General features: G+C 41.7%; 1 pseudogene; it reads right to left on the reverse strand.

Annotated features, from left to right (window-relative positions):
- Positions 1 to 2,878: 2,878 nt before the first annotated feature.
- LOC119530493 lies at positions 2,879 to 4,899 on the reverse strand (annotated as a pseudogene).
- Positions 4,900 to 10,426: the final 5,527 nt, after the last annotated feature.

Genomic DNA, 10,426 nt, shown 5'->3' on the forward strand with positions numbered 1-10,426 from the left:
TTAGCCACCCCTTCCCTTCTTGACTCCATGGTTTCTAATGAGAAATCAGGACTTAATTTAACTGGGACTCCCTTGTATATTACACATTACTTTTCTCTTGCAGCTTTCAGGGCTCTCTCCTTGTCCTTTGCTTTCAACAACTTGACCAGTATGTGATAGTGCATATTTCTCTTCAAGTTTTGGTGTTCTCTGGGCTTCTTGGATGTGCATATTTTCATCTTTTGCTACAGTTGGGAAGTTATCTGTCATTATTTCTTTGACTATTCCTTCTGCCCCTTTCTCTTTCTTTCTCCTTCTAAAACTCCCACACTACAGATATTGGTATGCATGAAGGTGTCCCACAGGTCTCTTAGGCTATTTTTCTTTTTATAATTCTTTTACTTTCTGCTTCTCAGCCTGACTCATTTCAACTGTCTTGTTTTCAAGTTCAATGATTCTTCTGCCAGCTCCCCTCTTCTGTTGAAACCCTTCTTGGAATTTTTCATTTCAGTTATTGTGATCTTCTTCAGTAGTTCTATTTGGTTCCTTTTAAAGATTTCACTCATTTTTTAAATTCTCATATTGTTCTTTCATTGTTTTCCTTATATCCTTTAGTTCCTTCTCTGCATTTTCCTTCATCTTCTTGAACATGCTGAAGATCATTTTTTACAATTCTTTATCTGGTATTTCTACAGACTGATCTTCTTTTTTGATTTTTTTTTCTGTATTTTTTATCTTATTCCTTTGGATGGGCCATCATTTCCTGTTTATTTGTCTTGTAATCTTTTGTTGTACATTGTATTTTTTAATATTTTAAAATGTTAACTCTGGGATTTATTCCCTGAGACGTCTATTTCTTGAATTTGTATTCAGCTAGTTTATGACAGAGATTTTCTTTAGTGTCAGGAGCTTTCAAAATCAAGAAAATCTAAGCAAAAAATGGTGTTCATAGTCTTTGCAAATTGGCTTTGCATTGGCTGGTGCTCTTCTTTACAGTTCAGCCCTCCTAAGAAGAAGGTCAGCCTAACGTGAATTCGAAGTACAGTGTCCTCCCTGTCTTTTCTGGGCCTGTGTCTTTTCCTGAGCTTATGCTAGCTAGTGCCCTTAGGACTTTCCCTGATTACAGGACTTTGAATGCTTCCTTACTCCCTAGGAAACAGAGATAATTTTTCTCCTGAGTATTCTACTGCTTGGCACAAAACAGGTATACCTTTGTCCCAGTCCCTCCACCTCAATTGTTTTTTACTTTGCTTTTACCGTTCCAACCTGCTTTTGCCTAGAAGACAGATTCTGGGTTGGGGGAGCATGTCAGAGGGGACTTTCCCAAGTCAGCCTTTTCCTACTGGAACAAGGCCGGGGACCACAAATGGAGTACTGGCCAGCTCCAAACTGCCCTGGAGTGGGGTGGAGGAAGGGGCCAGGAAGGGCAGCAGGAGCTTTACCACAGTTCCCCAAAACTGTACTTTCTTGTCTCAGCAACTGCTCAGTAAATGGAGCCCTTCAACTGTCCTCCACAGCTCTGAGGATGCTCACTGTCTTTAAGTCTCGTCCACCACCTTTGTCTGGGGCAGGTCAGAACAATGGCTGCCCTCGGAGACAGATCTTCAGTGATCTGAAGTAGCCAGTCAAAAACAGTGAACAGTGATCAGAGCACACACCCCTGGATCTTGGAGAACTAGGTCTTTATGTCTGACTCTGGCACCAGCAAGCTGCAACAGTACTTCACTGTGCCTGCTGTTGGTTTGGCAGATGGGTGTTGTTAGTTGCTGCCTGGGGAGTGCAATTCCTTAGTATTTACTGCAATTTTCAGTTTCTTCCTCCCACTCTTCCCTCGAGTTTTGAAGGAGTTGATTCAGAAGTCCCTGCCTGTTTAATAGTTCTTCGGCTGTGGGAACTGATTCCTAGAGCTTCCACCTCCACCATCTTCCCACAATCCTCCCTGAATGATCTTCCTTGGCTCAGGAGTAACTCTCAGCAGGAGGCCTCTAATGTCTCAATTTTTGTTGAAATAGAAGTGAGAATATTCTGAATCAAACAATTTAGTCCATCAGCTTGTGTTTTGGCAGAAAGCCCATTCCAACTGCATACTCACCATTAGGAAGAATGTATTAAGTATTAAGGTATCTGTTCTTGTTTGCTAATGCTGCATTTTGCAAAACACCAGAAATGGATAGGCTTTTATAAAGGGGGTTTATTTGGTTACACAGTTATAGTCTTGAGGCCATGAAGTGTCCAAGGTAAGGCATCAAGAATTGGGTACCTTCATTGGAGAAAGGCTGTTGGCATCTGGAAAATCTCTGTTATCTGGGAAGGCACGTGGCTGGCATCTGCTTGCTCCTAGGTTGTGTTTCAGCTCCTCTCAGCTCCTGTGTGTTCTTCAAAATGTTGCTCTTGGGGCATTTTGTCCTCTCTTAGCTGCAGTTCCTCTTCAAAATGGCACTCTCAGTTGCTGAGGTCCCTCTGTGTTTAAATCACACTCTTAAAAGTCCTGCTGTTTATTATCTGATAGCATTGCTTTTTAACATAAAAAAAGAATGTACATTTCATATTTACTGTGAGTACAATTTCAAGTAATGATACAAAATAAAATACTATTTTGTCCTTTTAAAAAATTTTCCAGGGGCTGCACTTTCCCAAAAGACAGTTGAGAAAGTCCTGGCCCCCAAGAGGTTAATGAAAGTGACTATTCACAAATGTGGAAATAGGAAATCAGGATACAGGGAACCCAGAGATAAATCCAAAATCCAGCCACACGTTCCCGGAGTCCCCTGTTTTCCAGATGCTGTTCCGGCACGGCAGGGCGCAGGTGCCACCCCACACCACCAAGTTCCCACGGCAGCGCGGCTGAGACCCTCCTGCAGCCCAGACACGTCCGATTCCACCGAGGCCCCGGCTTTCCTCAGCGTCGCCGCCGGTTCCTTTCTTCCAGCAGCTGGTTATCAAAGATTTCTTTTTCCCGGTAACTGAGCGATGATCCTTTTATGTACTTCTCGTTGGCTGTCTTGTAATCGACTGCATCGACTGCAGGAATCGGGCAGATGATGACCTCTGGCAGCAGCACGTCCAGAATAAATCTTATCCTGTCGCCATTTATCCGCGCCAGCATCCTGCTGTGCATTTCTTGGTAGACTCCTTGTAAATATTTCACCACACGGTCCAGCTGCTCCTCCCCCTCCAGGTATGTTTCCACGCAGGTCACATACTGGCTCGAGTTCACAAACATCTTCAGCCACCTGGACGGTTTCCTGCTTTTCAACATCGCCCGGAGATGGCTCTCGGCGCCCTTGGCTTTCCTGCAGGGCCATCTCCCCTTCCCACTGGAGGTCCCCTCCTCGGGCTCCTCAGGTCCCCCTTGCTCACCTGGGGAAACGTGGTCCCCAAGACATCCTGCTGGATCGACTTCCTCACGGGGTAACTGATATCGGCAGCGTAATATTCCAGGAAAGAGCCGGCAAAAGAACCACAGCCCAGCCGGACTCTAGTCAGTGATGAGAGAGATGCACCAGCCGATGGCCTGGTCAAAAGATTCCTTGGCTTCCTTCAGAAGTATTTGTTTCTCTTTACAATCAAAGTGTTTTAATCTTCTAAGAGACACTGTGATACCTCGCCCTTTTGGATTCATGTCCCTTTCAATAAAGAGTACACTTGCTTTCTTATCTCTTCCTCTGATGCTTTTGACCACTGCTGGCCAGAAGGGGTATTTTTGGTATTTAAGCCAGACTAGCATTCCTACTTCAAATGAACGTGGTTCGTGGTATAAGTGTATTCTTGACGCTCCTTGTCGTCCTCATCTTCTTTCAGAATAGAATTCAGGGAATTGAACTCCACCGGCTCCCTGTGAGACGCACAGTCTTCCTCCGCCTTCTCAGAATCTGGGAGATGAAGCCTCCTGGTTTTGTCCACAGGAGCATGCAGAAGGGGCAAGTTGCGTTTAGAGGCACTGCGCAATGTCATGTGCCCCCTGGGCCCCCACCTGGGGGACCACACCACCCCCATCGTGAATTCCGAGGCAGGTGCGCTCTGGCTGCTCTCCGGGCACAGCTTCTTGGCGGGGCATCCTCTGGCATCTGGGCAGGCCCAGCGGGAACGGGTCCTGGTCCCTGGCAGGCGTCATCCACCCTCTTCTGCCAGGGCAGGAGTACAGCAAGGCCACCAAGCAGCCGGACGGGGTCGTCCCCTTGGGCCTGAGCACGTGTATCCTCCTCCCCAACTGGGGGAGGCCAAGGAGCTCCCTCTGGAAGTGAGGGCACATTCTGGCACAAGTCGGACTTCTCTGCTGAATTTCTTTCCTTTTTACTTGGGCTACTCCAATTTTTCTGGAGTGTTCTCGCATGGACTCCGGCTGAAGAGACCAGCAGGGCTCTGGGGGCTGTCACTTTTCCCCAGCTCCTTCCTCCGGTCCGCTCTGCACCTGAGAGCCTTTGTACGAGTCAGTGAACGTGACACACTTTGTCGTCCACTTTCACTGCCCTCAGGTCCAGAACTGCCTGATGGGTCCTCACGCCAAAAGGAGGACATGCTGGAATCACAGAGCAAGGGAGCTGGTGCTGCAGGCTTCTCGTTTTGAGACAGGGCCGTTGTTTCTTCTCCCGAAGAGCTTCCTTGACTTGAGCTGGTTGTCTTATTCAAAACAATCAGGGCCACTTGCAGTGACCATCTGTAGGCCAGTTCCTCGAGGAGTGCAGCAGTAACCTCCTTCTGTGAGGCTAACAAGGAGGTGAGGTCTTCAGTTTGAGACTTCTTCAGGCTGTCGACCTCCAGGCTTTTCACCTTCACTTTTTCATCTAGAGAGAGTATTTGAATGTCTAGAAAAAATTCCTTTTTCCTCTTATTTTTTTGTTGAAGTCTCCATTCTGAACAAAACCTTTGCAGGCCATAATCCATTTTCCATTTGCAGAGGAGGTACTTGGCATCCGTCATGATTGAGATGCATGCGGTGGTTGGCAGCGATTTGGTGCAAACAAGGGACCTGAATGTCTGACACTGGAGGTGCCCATGGGAGGCACATGGCACCTGGAGGCCCCTCAAACGACAGGGACAGCTGCAGTACAGCTTCAGGCCCTGTGAGCTCTTTTTATAGGACTCCAGTGAACTAATCAAGACCCACCCTGAAAGGGTGGGGCCACATCTCCATGGAAACATTCAATCAAGAGGTCAAACCCTAATCAAAGGTGTCACTCACAGTTGGGTCAGTCACATCTCCATGGAAACACTCAATCAGAAGTTTCCAACCTAATCAACACCAATATATGTGCCCCCACAAGATTGCATTAAAGAAAATGGCTTTTTCTGGGGAACATAATATATCTAAACTGGCACAGTTTGTTTATCCACTCCACTGTTGATGGACTTTTGGGCTATTTCCATCTCTTGGCTATTGTGAATGATGCCATGATAAACGTTGGTTTACAAATGTCCGTTGGCGTTTTAACTTTTAGTTCCTGAGTATATCCCTAGTAATGGAATAGCTGGGTCATATGGCAAATCTATTCTTAGCTGCCTGAGGAAACACAACACTGTCTTCCAGAGTGGATGAAACCTTCTACATTCCCACCAACAGTGGATAAGTGTGCCTCTTTTTCCACATCTTCTCCAGGACTTGTAATTTTCTGCTTTTTTGATAATAGCCATTCTGGTAGGTGTGAGATGATATCTCATTGTGGTTTTGATTTGCAATTCCTTAATAGCTAATGAAGTTGATCATTTTTTGGTATGTTTTTGAACCATTTGTATTTCCTCTTTAGAAAAGTGTCTGTCCATGTCTTTTGCCCATTTTTTAATTGGGTTGTTTGTCTTTTTGTTGTTGAGTTGTAGGACCCTTTTATATATTTGGGATATTAAATCCTTATCTGATATGTGGTTTCCAAATATTGTCTCCCATTGCATAGGCTGCCTTTTTACTTTTCTGACAAAATTCTTTGATGTACAATAGCATTTAATTTTGAGGAGATCCCCTTTGTCTATTTCTTCTTTGGTGGCTCACGCTTTGGGTGTAAGGTCTAGGAAACCACCTCCTATCACAAGGTCTTTAAGATATTGCCCTACATTATCTTCTAAGAGTCTTACAGTCTTAGCACTAATGTTTAGGTCTTTGATCCATTTTGAGTTAATTTTGGTATAAGGTGTGAGATAGAGTATGCTTGTTCGGATGTACTATGTCCCCCAAAATGCCATTAACTTTGATGTAGTCTTGTGTGGGCAGGAAATGTATTGGTGTTGATTGGGTTGCAGACTTCTGATTGGGTATTTCTGTGGAGATGTGATCATTGAACTGTGGGCAAGATCTTTCATTGGATAATATCCATGGAGGTGTAGCCCTTCCCATTCAGCCTGGGCTTTGATTAGTTTACTGGAGCACTATATAAGCTTAGACAGAAGGAGCAATCTTTGCTACAGCCAAGAGGGACACTTTGAAGAATGCACAGAAGCTGTGAGACAGTTTGAAGATGGCCGTTGAAAGCAGACTCTTGCTCTGGAGAAGCTGAGAGAGGACAAACACCCCAAGAGCAACTAAGAGTGACATTTTTGAGGAACTGCAGCCTAGAGAAGAATGTCCTGGGAGAAAGCCATTTTGAAACCAGTACTCTGGAGCAGACGCCAGCCATGTGCTTTCCCAGATAACAGAGGTTTTCCGGACACCATTGGCCATCCTCCAGTGAAGGTACCCGATTGTTGATGACTTACCTTGAACACTTTATGGCCTTAAGACTGTAAATTTGTAACCAAATAAACCCCCTTTATAAAAGCCTGTTTCTGGTGTTTTGCATTCCAGCAGCATAAGCAAACCAGAACATAGGGGTCTTCTTTCATGCATTTGGAAATGGATATCCAGTTCTCCAAACACCATTTATTGAAGAGGCTGCTCTGTCCCAGTTGCTTTGGTTTGACTGCCTTTTCAAAGATAAATTGCCTCTAGACGCAAGGGTCTGTTTCTGAACACTCAAATTGATTCCATTGGTCGGTATAGCTATCCTTGTGTCAGTATCAAGCTGCTGTTTTTTGTTTCCTTTTGCTTTCCTTTTTATTTTCCACTTTTTTTAAAATTAGAGAAGTTATACGTTTACAAAATAATCATGCATAAAATACAGGATTCCCATATACCACCCCATTATTAACACCTTGTGTTGGTGTGGAACATTTGTTACAATTTTATACATTTTATAACTATACTATTAATTAAAGTGTGGTTTAACTTAAGGTTCACTGTTTGTGTAGTGTAGTTCCATGGATTTTATTTGTAATTTATTTTAAAAAAAAAATTTATTCTGTTACCATATACACAGTTCTTTTTATTCTGTTACCATATAAACAAATATAAAAAATGCTTTCTTTTGCATTTAAAAATAATTCTTGATTACAAAAGTGATACATGAATACATTTACCTTCTAATGTATTATAAATAAAGCTAATACTTCCTTTGATCATTGTCCCCAATCCTAGCCCTTCACCCCTATCCCTAGAGATACTCACTGGTATGTGTTTGGAATGTAGCCATACAATCCTGTTTAAAAAATCTTTTGCAAACTTCATGTGTGGTCATAGGAAATAGTATTGTTTATGTCTTTATTTAGTTTTAATTTTTTATTTTAAATAATTTTATATTTACAGAAAAGTTGTAAAGAAAGTATAGAGTTTCAGTATACCCATCACCCAGCCCTCCCCTAAAGTTAACTTCTTATATTATTATAGTTTAATCATCAAAAGTAAGAAATTAACATTGGTGCAATACTGCAGATTTTTTCTTATTTCACCAATTTTACCACTGATGTCCTTTTTCTGTTTGAAGATTCCTTTCAGGACACCACACTACATTTAGTTATCATGTCTCTTTGCTTTTCTCCATTCTGTGACAATTTCTGTCTTTTCTTGTCTTTCATGACCTTGACACTTCTTTAAAATTTAATTTTATTGAGGTTGTTCACATACCATACACTTAACCAAAGATCCAAAGTGCATGATCAATTGTCCACGGTACCATCGCACAGCTGCACATCCATCACCACAATTAATTTTTTTTTCAATTTTTAGAACATTTTCATTACTCCAGAAAAGAAATAAAGAAATAAAGACAAAAAAAGAAAACTCAAATCTGGCCATACCCCTAACTGCCTGCCCGCCCCTCCCCCCTCCGCTCCATTATTGACTCATGGTATTGGTATAGAACATTAGTAACTGTTGACGAAAGAATGTTAAAATACTACTAACTGTAGTTAATCACAGACGTTGTCCACCACAAGATTCATTGTTTTATATATTCCCATCTTTTAACCTCCAGCTTTCCTTCTGGTGACATATGTGACTCTGAGCTTCCCCTTTCCACCATATTCACACACCATTCAGCACTGTTGGTTATTCTCACAATAACATGCTACTATCACCTCTGTCCATTTCCAAACACTTAATTTCAACCTAGTTGAATATTCTGCTCATAATAAGCAACGACTCCCCATTCTTTAGCCTTGTTCCATCCTAGTAACTTATATTTCATATCTATGAGTTTGCAAATTACAGTTAGTTCGTATCAGTGAGACCCTGCAATATTTGTCCTTATGTGTCTGACTTATTTCACTCAATATTGTGCCCTCAAGGTTTCTTCATCAACACGTTTTTTTTTCTTTTTTTAAGATGGTTTTGTTCATACACCATACATTACATCCTAAGTAAACAATCGATGGATCCCTATGTAGTCATGTATTTATGTATTCACCACCATCACCATTATTTATATAAGGATATTTCCATTTCTTCCACAAAGCAGGAGGAAGAGTCAAAGAAGGTAGAGAGACAAGAGAAAAAAAAAAAAAGAAAAAAACAAAACAAAACATGACAGCTAAAAAGCAACAAAGGGAAAGATAGAATTAAACTTAAGTAGAATTAAAATAAAGTCCCATATCCCTCCCTTATGTCCCCCTCTTAATGGCATTTAGCTTTGGTATATTGCCTTTGTTACAATAAAGGAAGCATAGTACAATGTTTGTGTTAAATATAGTCTCTCTAGTTTGCATTGATCGTATTTTTCCCCCGTACCACCCTATTTTTAACACTTTGCAAGGTTGACATTTGTTTGTTCCCCCTCATGTAAAAACATATTTGTACATTTTATCACAATTGTTGAGCACTCTAAGTTTCACTGAGTTATACAGTCCCAGTCTTTATTTTTCCTATTTCCTTCTGTTGTCCCACATACTCCTAAGCTTCCTCTTTCAACCTTATTCACAGTCATCTTTGTTCAGTGTACTTACATTGCTGTGCTACCATCACCCAAAATTGTGTTCCAAACCTCTCACTCCTGTCTTTTCCTATCTGTCTGTAGTGTCACCTTTAGTATTTCCTGTAGGGCAGGTATCTTGCTCACAAACTCTTGTCATTGTCTGTCAGAGAATATTTTGAACTCTCCCTCATATTTGAAGGACAGTTTTGCCAGATATAGGATCCTTGGCTGGCGGTTTTTCTCTTTCAATATCTTAAATATATCACACCACTTCCTTCTTGCCTCCATGGTTTCTACTAAGAAATCCACACATAGTCTTATCAAGCTTTCTTTGTATTTGATGGATTGGTTCTTTCTTGCTGTTTTCAGGATTCTCTCTTTGTCTTCGATGTTTGATAATCTGATTATTAAGTGTCTCGGCATAGTCTATTCAGATCTATTCTGTTTAGGGTACGCTGCAGATCCAAGAAGTGGATTTTATGTCTTTCATAGGAGGGGAAATTTTTGTTGATTATTTCCTCTATTATTGCTTCTGCCCCTTTTCCCTTCTCTTCTCCTTCTGGGACACCCATGACATGTACATTCATGTGCTTCATGTCATTCCATTCTCTGAGACATTGCTCGTTTGATTTCCATTTGTTTCCCTGTCTGTTCTTTTGTGTGTAGAATTTCAGGTGTCTTATTCTCCAGTTCCTGAGTGTTTTCTTCTGCCTCTTCAGATCTGCTGTTGTATGTCTCCATTGTGCTTTTCATCTCTTGTGTTGTACCTTTCATTTCCATAGATTCTTCCAGTTGTTTTTTCAAACTTTTGATTTCTACCTTATGTTCACCCAGTGTTTTCTTATAGTCTTCATCTCTTCTGCCATATCTTCCCTGAACTTGTTGATTTGGTTTTTGATTTGATTTAGCATATTTCCTTGAAAATCTTTAATAGATTTTTTTCATTTAAGTGAAACAATATCTCAACTGTATCTTGATTGAGGTGTAAGTTTGTTCTCTTAACTGGGCCATATCTTCATTTTTCCTAGTGAATTTTGTTATTTTCTGTGGTCTAGGTATCTGGTTTCCTTGGTTACCCCAGTCAGATTTTCCTAGACCAGAACAGGTTCAGGTCTCAGAATCGGGTTATATTCAGTTTCAAGTCTCCCTGCAGGTGTGTCTTAGAGATTGACAGACTTTCCTGTGAGGTCTCTAGATGTTGTGCTTTTCCTAACCTGCCTAGCAGGGGGCACCTG

This window comes from Choloepus didactylus, chromosome 3 (genome assembly GCF_015220235.1).
Source record: "Choloepus didactylus isolate mChoDid1 chromosome 3, mChoDid1.pri, whole genome shotgun sequence".
NCBI classification, from domain to species: domain Eukaryota; kingdom Metazoa; phylum Chordata; class Mammalia; order Pilosa; family Megalonychidae; genus Choloepus; species Choloepus didactylus.